Consider the following 13,507-nt stretch of genomic DNA (forward strand, 5'->3'; position numbering starts at 1 on the left):
GTCTTATATCACCATATCGCATCATAATAATCAATCCACAATTATTCACATAATCACATTATTTGTGAAAATAAAGCAAGGGAAATACACTTACACTTGGAACTTAGAATAAGGGGTTAGGCTATTCCTAAGCTCCCAATTAACTCTATGAACCGTGTCTACAAGTAACGATTCCAAACACTCACGAATCACGCTTTCACCTAATTGTTGAAAGCTTAAACTAGCTTTTCCTTACCTTTACTTCTACTCGTTGAAGGTCCTAACAATTCCAAAGCTTCAACAAGGGTAAATTACACAACAACAAAATCAACAATCAGCCAAAGATGCACTTCAAATAATCAAAACACAAGCCTAAGCTAAATTCTCATGTAATTAAAACCTTCAACATAACAAACTTGAATTTCAATTATTTTGGTCTGTACTTAATCTTTTTGTCTAAAACTTATTTTGTTCATTTAATTATTCATCTACGACTGATTCTCAACCTTTAAACTACTCAAAACTACCCAATTCATGGTGTCAAAATATTCGATATGTTTATGATAATTTTCACGAAAATTCATTAAAACGTTGGATCAACAAATCTTTAAATTAAGTTTAGAAACCTTCTAATCATGTCAAAACTAACTGAAAAATACTTTGAAACCACGATTTTACCTAAAATCCCAAAATCTACCATGAACGATCCAAGTTTTGGTTTTTATTTAAAACATGCGATTTAATAGCTAAAAACTCAATTTAAAGGATCAAATAACATCAAAAACTAATAAGGAATCGAATCATTACCTTAGTTGATGAAAAACTAAATGTTTGATCAAAAACCCAAAAACCCCAAAAATTCAACAATGGAGAAATTTATGGCGTTCTTGGATTTTTTTTCTTGAAATACTATGGAGATTTGTAACGCCCCAAAAATCCTTAATGTTTATTTTTGTATGTTTGTGTTATACAAATGAGTGTTTGCCTCAGTGGTTAAGTGTTTGCCTCAGTGGTTAAGTGTTCTGTAACACCCCAAACCCGGCCTAGACGTTATGACAGAATCTGATGCACCACATCGGAGTATTCAAAAACATTCTGTATTACTTAGTTTGGAAAAAAACTTAGTTGGTGTTGTAAAAGACACTTTTAAAAGTAGGTTAAAGTGAACGGAAGTCAGCACCGGTAGGAAACCAGGAAGGAGAGGAGGTGAGTCCGTCGGACTGCTTAAGTACCAAGCTCCCTTCGGATCCAATCCTAGACATGCACACCGCCATTGCCACACTCTAACATCTCGTATGATTTGGAGAAAACCGTTTGGTTATGTCTCATTTTAAGAAAATGATTAAGGTTGAAAAACGTTTGCTGGAAATATTTATTTTCTTAAAAAAAACATTTACTTTGCGGAAACTTTGCGCGTCATCGTGATCTTTTAAAACAAGTAGTTTTTATAAAATGAACCCTAGTGCTAACCAGTTTAATAATCCCCAAAATAAAATTAATTAAAAAGAGCGGCCTTATTACAACTTTGAGCATAATAAAAATAATCCAAATTAAATGCTAAACTTATTTAAAATCGGCAATCAATCTTCATGGCCACTCTGAATCCCGCCCAACTCCAAGTCCACTATCTAGGGCTCACCTACCAGGATAGAAAAGGAAGGGGTGAGTTTGGGAAAACTCAGTGTATACAGAAAACCCATCCAAAGCCCAAATCACTCGAGCCCATTGGGCCTAAGCCCTATTCAGATAACGATTACACAAGGGACCAAGCCCTTTTCGAATACATAGCAAGGCCTTAGCCCTTTTAACATAATAGTATGGCCCATAGGCCCAGTTCAAGAACATAGGTAACAATAGTAATAATGCATGCAAGCCCAACTGGGAGACTACTCAACCCACCAACCGCTACACACCCCCGTGCCATTTCTACACTCCATGTGGGAATATCTCAACCCACCCACCCTACACTCCACAAAGGCGAAGAACGCGCTCAAATATCGAAAGTTGAGGCAAAGCCTCCAAGACGTGGATGAACCACATTCGATGCTTCCTCCATCAATACCCCAATCCCATGCAATGATATTATTAAAAGCATAATATGCAAAATACAGTATCAATTATTCATGCATTTCAGTCATTTTAAACCCTAGGGGTATTTCGGTAATTATGCTCTTCAGGGGTAATTTCGTAACTTACGTAACTACATAAGCTACTCTAGTAATTCTTAACAATTTTATGCAGTTTGATTCTACCATCTACCTGACAGGCTACTTTGCCCATCTCTTACCCATATTGGTCCGTAAGCCCATTGGGCCCAGTTTTTTGGCCCATCGAGGCCTCTTTTTCCGAAATACGCTAAAATGTCACACGAACTTACTTACCACTTTGCGGTGCTAGATCTAACAATTACTCTATGTCTTAAGAGCATTCGCATACTCACAAGCCTATGAAATGCCGAAATTTCGGCATTTCGGCTTTTGCCGAATTAAACTAAGGAAGGGGGGTTCGGTACACACCTAATTCGCGACGACTGCTACTGAGATCACTTTCGATGTCCTACAATTGATTAGCACAGTTCTTAATTACAAACCATAATCACTAAACCCCCAAAACTTACTTATCTATGATCGAACCATATCCCTAAAAAGCCTTTGAACCCTTCCTTTTTGCCAAAATCGATAGCTAGCTCCGAATCCGATTGTTCCAATGATTCACACTTTCAATCCAACACTTAAGAAGGCACTAATCATTGACAGAAAATGTCAGTTAAAAACCCTTAGAGCCACATGCCCAAATCAGCAGCCTCTCTAATTTTAGGGACTTCGGCTTTTCTTAACTTTGCAAAATAAGAACAGATCTGAGATGATAAGTACTTACCCCTTACTCCTACTTGATTTCCTCGCAATCTGGTGCAGATTTAACCTTAGAACAATGGTAAAACCCGAATCCAAGGGTTGATGAAATTTCGGCTATAAGCCCCTAAACCAGTGGTACTTCGGCTTTTGGGTGGTGAAGGAGATGGAGATATGAGGCTATGACCTTGAAGAAGAATTGCCGTCAGGTATCTAGGATTAAGATAAGATAATCGTAGATTTAATAAAAACAAAGAACATAGAAGAACCTGGCTTTGAAGAAATCGGCACAAGCAGTGATCACAAGATTTTGGCTTTTATGGATTCGGCAAAAGTATTGATGAATAGCAGGTATGATGAATGGTTTTCAAGAAGAAAATAGAAAAAAAAGAATAGGGAGGTGGTAGTTTCGGCTAGAGAGGAAGAAGAGAGAAAAGAAAAACCCTAAGGTGTTTCAGCAAAAGAAAACGGCACCACTTAACATCTTAAGTGCCGAAATACTAACCTCGAAACCCTCTGCCGATTTTTCCCTCTTCAATTCCCAAAATTCGGCCAACTCTTAGCCTCTCTCCTAATCCCTTAAATCTCTCCCCTTATCCCTCCTTAATCCAAGCGTTTGGACTGATCCAAACTCTCCTTTAGCAAAATCCACTTGGACTCCAACACTTACCCCTCCTGCACTTACAAATAAATGCATCTATTTGCCAACACAGGGAATCGATCCCATGCCTTCCCCACTGCTCCACACGCCACTTTTCTAGGAGCCTAGTGGCGTCACCCTTGCCACTCTACCAAGGCTCTTTTTGTGATGCAATTTACCCACAACTCTACTTAAGGGCCACTTAGCCAGAACCCCTAGCTCCTAAGTCTAAATTTCCAAAAATTCAACTGGGTTTTGGCCAACTCATGGGCCTTCCATAAGCCCATTTACTTACTCAAAATATTAATTCCACATCCAAATACAAAATTTTAAAATCTTTACAAAATATTAAAAACTGCGAATAAATCCGAAAAATCAGGATGTTACATGTTCTAGGAGTGTCTGAGAAGTATTGGGTTCAAGCCTTAGCTTGTGCAAAAGTTTTGTTTTTAAATGAATAAACCCTGTCTCTAGTCAGTAGGCTTTTAAATAAATATGGGTATTTTATGTCGAAATGGGCCTACTGGTCTAGTGGATAAATGGCGTGTCATTGTTACTGAAGGTCTTGAGTTCGAGTCTTGGCGATGCAAGGGAGTGTTTTATTTTGATGAATGTAGTGTAAATGTTTGTATGACAGTAGAATTCTGATGCTAGTGGACGGTTGGAGTGTTTGAAGAGTGTGGGGTTGTTGTGGCCAAATTTTAGGAGGATATTGGGGAGAAGCTTTAGGGATAGGTTGAGAGTTGGTGTCTAATTTGAATTTTGGGCACTCAAGAATTCGACTTTGGTTGGTATTTACTCCCTATTACAATTTCTGTCAGCATTTTTTTGGTTCTATTCACCTTTTGGAGGCTGAACTGTGCTAGGGGATCTTGCTAGTGTCTTTCATTTTTGTTTTTTGAATTGGTTTTACCCTACATTTCTTTTTTCTTACCGATTCCCTTTTCTTCCTCTATTCTTCTATTTGACATTCTTTCCCTTTTGTCTTAGGCCGAATACCCTTCTGCCCCTTTCTCAATTCTTTTGGGTTTCAACAATTCCCTCTCCTTGCATCTTGGTGCTTTGGCCGAATACTTCTTCTTCTTTCTCCCTCTGCTCTTTCAGTTTTTAGGAAATTTCTCCTTTGTCAGTGTGTTGTTTATTTCTGGCTATCAAATTCTTGGCCTATAGCCAAACCCTGCCTTTATCGCCGTCTCTGTTCAGGCACACAATTGTTCTCTCTATCTCTCTGTTTCTCTCTCTCTCTGTCGTAATGGTTTTTCATCTAACATCTTTTTTTTTCTATCGATTACTATTAGGGGTGTGATTGTTCCATCTTTTACCTCTGGCATATTGTATGCTTTTGGCTTTCGTGTTGGGTGTAGGCCGATTGCTTTTGTCTCTTATTCTTGGTTTTACGCTTTCGATAAGTTTGTTATGCGCTTGGTTCAAACTATTTCCGTGTACAGTAATAGTTAATAAGTTTTGTTGGAATGTAAGTAATCTTTAAAGGCTAGTAATTAGTCCCTTATGACAGTTTAAGTGTGCAAGCCTCAATCGGTCGATCAAGGCAAGTGAGGATTAATCATTTGGATAAGTGTTTGGCTAGGGTTCTTTTTAATTTGATTGATAGGCGATTAACCAAATGTTCTGATTGAATATAGATTTGGAGTGCTCGTGGGTTATTTGCGCACTTTCACAAACAAGGTTTCTAAACACAACCCAACTTTGGAAATCGACAAAAGCCGAAATAAGTGAACGACAATGCTACACGGGCGTGCGCTCGCTCGTGTGGTAGTTCGTGTGACTAAACATGGGCATATAATCGTTGAGGCTGGCCATGAGCGATTTTATGGGCTAAGGTTCTACTCACGACTTGGAACTCGTAGTTGTAGTTTTTGCTATGAAAATTTGGTGGCACTACCTATACAAAGAAAAATGACGCGTCTTCACATATCAACATAGTTTGAAGTACTTATTGACACAAAAAGAGTTAAATTTGAGATAGCACAAGTGGCTCAAATTGCTTAAAGATTATGATCTAATCATTGATTATCATCCAAGAAAAAGTCAATGTTGTGGCTGACACCCTGAAGAAAAAAATTTTGTTTGCTTTAGAAGCAATGAATGCACATTTGAGTTTTAAGCGATATAGATTCATTTTAGCTTATTTTAGAGATAAACTCGTATTTCTTCAGATAATTTGAGAATTAAAAAAAGGCGATGGTGAGTTAGAAGCTAAATGCAAGTTAGGAAAAAATGATCAAACCAATGAATTCAATAAAAGCGACAATGGAAGTTTATACTTCTGAAATAGATTGCGTGTACCGAATAATTCAACGTAGAAGCGAGTATTCTCCATAAAACTCATAGCAATTAGTATGCGATGCATCCAGGTGAAAATAAAATGTATGATGATTTGAAACCATTCTATTTGTAATAGCCTATTTTTTAGTGGTGTCGAAAACAGTTGTTTTGAGACCACAAATATGACAAATGAGTCCATAAATATTATTATTTAAAATTTACGAGTGTAACACCCCAAACCCGACCCAGAAGTTATGGCCGGATCCGGCATGCCACATCAAAAATGTTAAAAAAAATCCATTCTAAGTCTAGAAAATCGTACTTAATGTTCAAAAGATTAATTCATTAAGGGTTAAAGTGAATGGAAGTCATGCACCGGTAGGAAACCGAAAAGAGGTGGTGAGACCATCGGATGCTTAAGTACCAAGCTCCTTCGGATCCAATCCTAGACATGCATCGCCATTGCCACACCTTAACGTCATGGATATTTCTAGGAAACCGATTTGATTAAGTCATTTTAAGAAAAGTGATTAATTTTGGAAAATACTTTCATTGCGGAAGCTTTGCTTGTTGTCGTGTTATTTTGAAATCAACTGTTGTTTTTGAAAACGCCTAAAAGCTATCCGGTTTCAACAGTTAAAATAAGTAATACCTATCTTAGTAATACATATTAAAACCATCAAAATAAATAAGCGGCCTTATTACATTTAAAAGCCCAAAACCTCAAACGTAATTAAAAGGATGTCCAGTTCACGGAAGAAAATCAAACTTTCGAGCGGGTGGCCACTCCGAATTCCCTCACGACTCCAAGCCCACTATGGTTGGGGATTTCTGCGTGGATGAAAATAAAAGGGGTGAGTTTGGGAAACTCGATGTGTAAGGAAAACCCATTCAAAGTCCAAGTCACTCAAGCCCATTGGGCCTAAGCCCATTCAGTAATAATGGTGGTTGGGCGAGCCCTTTTGATTACAATAAAGCGGGCCTTAGCCCTTATTCAGATAATGATATGGTCCATAGGCCCATTTCAAAATACATGCAACATCAATAACATATGCAAGCCCATTTGGGTAATAGTGATCTTGGGCCAAAGCCCTTTTCAGATTATAATAAACGGGCCTTAGCCCTTATTCAGATAACAGTATGGCCCATAGGCCCATTTCAAAATACATGCAACATCAAGAAACATATGCAAGCCCATTTGGGAGACTACTCAACCCACCAACCACTACACTCCACCGTACCAGCCATACACTCCATGTGGGAATAGCTCAACCCACCCAAATTAACACTCCACATTGCTGACCTTTGCTGCTCGATTATCAATAAATTGAGGCAAAGCCTCCAAGACGTGGACAAGCCACTTTCAGACTTCCTCCATCAATATCCCATCCCATGCATCGATAATAACAACATGGCATGCAAGAAATAACAACATCAAACATGCATTTAGGTCAATTTAACCCTAGAGGTATTTGGTAATTTATCTACTAGGGGTAAAATTGTAAATTTTCCACTTTTAAAGGTATTTCAGTAATTTATCTATTTTAGGGTTTTCATGCATATTCCTACTTTTCACGTACTAACGTAATCACGTCATCGAGGGTTCTTACGAATTGGGCCGTTGGCCCATCATTCCAATTTTGGCCCATTAAGCCCAAAATATCGAGGGCATAGAAATCATGCACTTTGCGTCCAAACATTGCAGCTTACCAAAAACATTAATCGATTTACCTCACGAGCATTCGCACACTCGCAAATCTACAAAATACTAGTTTTCGGCATTTGGCATTTCGGCTTTTGCCGATCTAGACTAAGAAAGAGGGTGTTAGTTACACACATTTTTATGCGACGATATCTTGTGAGATCCACACACGAACCGCCTACAATTGGATTACTAACACGTTAATCTAACTATTCAAATCTGAACTACGTATTAATCCCTTACAATATTCGCCAACCACACCTACAGATCATAGTAAGCTTATAAGAAATCAATAAGCAACCCATTAACAAATTTTTGTCAATGTTTACCACATAATCATAATTTCACTGCAAGCTGTCTTCCTGAGCAACAGTCACTAAATCATTTATAACTGGAGCTACGAAACTCCAAATCAAGTTCCGTTAATTTTCCCTGTAACACCCCAAACCCGAGACCATCGCCGGTGTCGGACCCGAGGGGTTAACAAGCCAAGTTCACATGTTTTTGCCCACCAATTTGACATTTCCAGTCAGGCTGGAAAACTGCGTCACTGTCGCCTTAAAAATCATATCTCGAGTTTCAAAACTTGGAAACTGGTTTCGTAAATTTTCCCTGAATTTAGACTCATATATCCATCCATGGTTTTATTTATAGGATTTTTGGTCGGGCCAATTGGTACAGTTTATTAGTTAAAGTTACCCATGTTACAGGGATCGACTGCTCTGACCTTCGCGCGGTATAACTTGAATATATCTCTGTACAGGGATTTAATGCTGGTGTCGTTTGTTTCTAATGAAACTAGACTCAAAATGGAATCTGTACATATAAGGTATGTCTCCTAATTCTTTTTGGATAATTTATAGTGAATTTTTAAAGTTGCGACAGGGAACCCAGAAACCATTCTGGCCCTGTCTCACAATAGCTTTAATATCTCTTAACCTGTAACTCCTATGACCATTTCGTTTCTTCCATATGAAAATAGACTCATCAAGGTTCATTTACATAGCTTATTCACTATTTAATTCCATTCCTATGGATTTTGGTGATTTTTCACATTCACGCCACTGCAGCTGGCAGCATCTGTTTTTAAGGTAGGACTTACCTATTTGGTAGTCTCCATGATTCAACTAGTCTTGCCATACATAGGTTCATATATGATCATTTTAACCATGCCAATGGCTGATCATATGGCCAACATTCCCATTTCCAAGCCATAGCCACATCATGACACCAAATATATACATACAACCCACAATTAGTCTAAGTTCATGCTTCCTTTTTGAGCCATTTTCGCATGGCCGTACATACTTACATTACAACATATTTAACAAACAAGGGTAGTCCTATACATGCCATCTCAAGTTCAACCAAAATTTATACCAAAATGGAGGCTTGATAGTGTGGATGACTTCGACTTCAACGATCCCAAATCCGATTGCCTCGAGCGAAATCTAGAAAACTGAGAGCCAAAGCAACGGGGTAAGCATTTTTATGCTTAGTAAGTCTCAAGGAATATAATCAACTCTAATTACAGCAATACATTCACATAGCCAAATGCATCATTTCATTTGTACACATTCCTACTTCACACTTCATCATTATATAATTTCACAAAGTATCAATCAATTCAATAACTGAAATTCATTAGTCGATTGAGCGAATGTTGCTCAAACATGTCGACTTTCCAATACACATATAACGTACCTTATCCTTTGGGCTTTTCGAGTGTGCTAATTGAATTCATTACAGCAACCAACACTCACCTCCAGCCCAAGATTCTTCGGAATATAACCGGATATAATCACGTGCACAAATGCCTTCGGGTCTTAGCCCGGATAAAATGTCTCGCACGAATGCCTTCGGGTCTTAGCCCGGATGTAGCCACTAGCGCAATTGCCTTCGGGTCTTAACTTTCCAGCATAATTGTCTTGATTTAGCCGGATATCATTCAATTTCCATGAACACATACATCAATTATCATTGGACATACATAATTCATTTTCGTTACTAAGGCTCAAACGCAATTATAGTCACAAGCATATTCGCCGGGACTTAGCCCGGTAGAATTCAAATACTCATGCATACACAATCAATAATCAATACACATCCATACTTTATTTCACACAATTCAAGTACGGTCACTTCTTGAGGACTTACCTCGGATGTTGTCGAACGGCTTTTTCGGCTATTCGATCACCTTTTCCTTCCCATTGTCCAATTGTGGTCTTCTAAGCTCTTGAGCTAATTCAAACAAATTCAATTTATTAAAACCTCATTGTGCTAGCTTTTGGCCGAATATGACAAGGAGTTTAAATGGTCATATGGCCACCCTTTAGCTTGAATACACAATTGTAACACCCCGTACCCGAGACCGTTTTCGGAGTCGAACACGAGGTGTTAACGGACTTAATTCATTGATTAAACAGCTCATACAATTCATTTTAAAATTTCCAGACAAGCTGGCTAACTGCATCACAGTCGTTTTAAAATCATATCTCGAGTTACGAAACTCGAAATCAAATTCGTAAATTTTTCCTGAAACTAGACTCATATATATATCTACTAAATTTTTCTAGAATTTTGGTTGGGCCAATTAGTACAGTTTATTAGTTAAAGTCTCCCTGTTTCAGGGTTCAACTACTCTGACCTCAGTGTATTACGAATCAGATATCTCCTGTACAGAGCTTCAATGACTATGCCGTTTATCTATAATAAAACTAGACTCAATAAGGAATCTGTACATATAAAGCATGACTTCTAATTATCTTTGTAAAATTTATGGTGAATTTCCAAAGTCAGAACAGGGGATCCAGAAATCGCTCTGGCCCTGTTTCACAAAAATTTAAACATCTCATAAAATATAGCTCATATACCTGTTTCGCTTATTCCATATGAAAATAGACTCATCAAGCTTCGATTCCATAACTTATTCATTATTTAATTCCATTTCTACTATTTTTAGTGATTTTTCAAACTCACGTCACTGCTGCTGTCTGAATCTATTTTATGGTAAATTTTACCTATTTCATGGTTTCCATGGATTAGCTAGCAATTTGACATACATAATACCAAATATGATCATGATTAGCCATTCCAATGGCTAATCATTACCAAGCATTTCTATCTCCATACCACTCAATAACCATATCATAAGACCATATATACAAAATGATTATAATGCTATACATGCCATACTCAAAATATACAAGCCATTATGTCAAGATGGTATACAGATAGTGTGAGCGTGCCTCCGACCGCTTCCGATTTCCGAGCTGGCTTGTCAACACTACAAGGAATGAAAAGGAGGAGTAAGCATAAATGCTTAGTAAGCTCACATGCAAATAGCAAGTAACATAACCATATAAGCAAACATAAAACATCATTTGCATAATCATCACCAAGACATTCATATCACCTTTTCATTTATCATCTTACCATATTGTTGTTATATCGAGTTTTCAACCCGAGGGTTAAGTACATACCTGTTCAAATTATCCATTTCACAACACTTACCAATACGTCCCTTTCATCTTGAGTATTCCTCCATTTGAGTAGAACTTTACCCGTTGAACACAACGGAATATAATTCGGATACATGGAAAGTTTGCACATAAGTGCCACATATGTAGCCAAGCTACCATGTAACCCGCCCATAAGTGAACTCGGACTCAACTCAACGAGCTCGGGCGTTCGCATCCGTAAGTGAACTCGGACTCAACTCAACGAGTTCGGATGCCTAGTTACATCTCACGAACTCGGACTCAACTCAACGAGTTCGGACGCCGCATCCATAAGTGAACTCGGACTCAACTCAACGAGTTCGGATGCTCAACCATCCTAGTGACATGTCACTTGTATCCTAATCTATTCCTAAGGTTCAAACGGGATTTTTCCTCGATCTCACATCTTTGCCGTCTTCCACGGAATATCGAAATCGATACTTGGTGATAGTTCATACTCATCAAGTAATTCACATAATTACATATTATCAAACAATTATCACAAGTATAATATTTCATAATAATTATCATATCATTTAAAAAAAAACATTAAAACATTTAAAATAATAACTATGTTACCAACATTTACATATGAACTTACCTCGTATGCGAAAATGGCTATTTTTACCATTTCGTCCACAACTTGGTATTTTCCCCATTTTAGCCCGAATTTCAGTTTTCCTTGCTAATCGAGCTTGGAAGCTTGAAAAACCCTAGCCATGGTTTCTCCTTGCTATATTCGGCCATGGGGTTGAAGATGAGCAAAATTGGCTTTTAATTTTGTATTTTAATTCATTTTACCCTAAATGACCAAAATGCCCTTACTACTAAACTTTCCAAAATTCCATCCATGTCTAATTTTTGTCCATAGACTTAGAAATTGGTAAAATTACTCTTTAAGGACCTCTAATTAATAATCTAATTCAATTTTATGCAAAATACTTCTAGAACACAAGTTTTGCAATTTATTCAATTTAGTCCCAAATTTCAAATTAAGCACTTTATGCATAAAATTTCTTCACGAAATTTTCACACAATCATGCAATCATATCATAGACCTTAAAATAATCATAAAATAATTATTTATATCTCGGATTTTGTGGTCACAAAACCACTATTTCGACTAGGCCCAAAATCAGGATATTACAACAATGGTCATGCACATTTTATACTACATCAAGCAATTCAATACAATTTATTCGAGCATCAAGGAAATGCTAAGGCCTTCAATAGGCTACCCAAGGCCGAATATTCATGTACATGTTGAGGTCAATTTTGCACTTAATACCTCACAAAAACAGCATGCAATTTACTAATTAATGCTTTGCACATTGTGGCCCAAAACTTATAATATAGCATCAAGCACCTACATGTGTGCTAGGTCAATTGTGCTTGCAATTTCACAAGCATTCTTCCACATCTTCTTCTTTAAACCAATATATTCATCACTTAGTTCATAACCAAAACATAATGTGCAATCATATATATGCATATATGAGCATGGCAATTTCAAGGTGTCCATAGCCATCCAAAACACAAATTTTAACTAACATGCAAGAAGCATGAATCATGCTCAAGAATGCATCATGGCCGAATATGACAATCATGCTTCTTTTCAACTTCAATCATGATAAAACAAAAAGAAAGCTCAAAATCTTACTCATGAGTAGACAATCCATCATTGCATGCATCATCATCAAGTTTCACACTTAGCATGCAATGGCTTTATCACCATAACAACTTTGGCCAAATGCCATTTCCATGGCATAACAAAGATTTGAGCCATGGCTAACATGCACATCAAATTAGCAACCAAAACATGCATGAAACTCCCAACACAACCTCATACATACCTTACTCTTGATGCAAATTTAGCCAAATCACCTTCTAGATCTCTTCTAAACAAAGGAAATGAAGCAAAAATCCTTCTTCCTCTTAGTATTTTTGGCCAAAAGGAGAGAACAAGGATGAACAATTTTTTGTTTTCTCTTCTTGGTTGCACTGAAGAATGGGGGGAATGCTACTCTCACACACATTTTTTTTTCATTCTTTTCTTACCCATGCTTATTTGTTTATTATTTCTCCCTAATGCCCAACAAAACATGTTTCATGACATGTTTAGCCCATATCTCTTTGTCATGGCCGGCCATCACTTGTAAAAAGGGGAATTTGACATGCAAGTCCATTATTTTGCATGCATGCTTTAATTAGTCATCACACATTTCCCTATCGTACTTTCAAAGTTCACTACTAAGTCCTTTCTAGTGGAATTCACCTTTATAACACTAAATCAATCATCATAAAATGTCATACATGAGCACACACATATTATAGGCATCAAAATAAATTTTAATTATTTTATGCCTCGGTTTTGTGGTCCCGAAACCACATTCCGACTAGGGTCAATTTTGGGCTGTCACATTCCTGAAAATAGACTCATATATCTTCTATCCATAAAATTTTCAGAATTTTGGTTTATCCAATAAATACCAGATTTTTCTCAAAGTTTCCCATGTTTCACTGTTTGACTAATCGACCACTCTTCATT

The 13,507-nt window shown here is 37.4% G+C and overlaps 1 long non-coding RNA gene across 1 annotated transcript; it reads right to left on the reverse strand.

Annotated features, from left to right (window-relative positions):
- Positions 1 to 10,443: 10,443 nt before the first annotated feature.
- Positions 10,444 to 11,718, reverse strand: LOC128283421 (uncharacterized). The gene is made up of 2 exons (XR_008273761.1): positions 11,561 to 11,718; positions 10,444 to 10,745 (listed from the first exon to the last, which is right to left on the reverse strand). It is a non-coding gene; the product is annotated as an uncharacterized LOC128283421 (long non-coding RNA).
- Positions 11,719 to 13,507: the final 1,789 nt, after the last annotated feature.

The sequence above is a fragment of the Gossypium arboreum genome, chromosome 11 (assembly GCF_025698485.1).
Source record: "Gossypium arboreum isolate Shixiya-1 chromosome 11, ASM2569848v2, whole genome shotgun sequence".
NCBI classification, from domain to species: Eukaryota; Viridiplantae; Streptophyta; class Magnoliopsida; order Malvales; family Malvaceae; genus Gossypium; species Gossypium arboreum.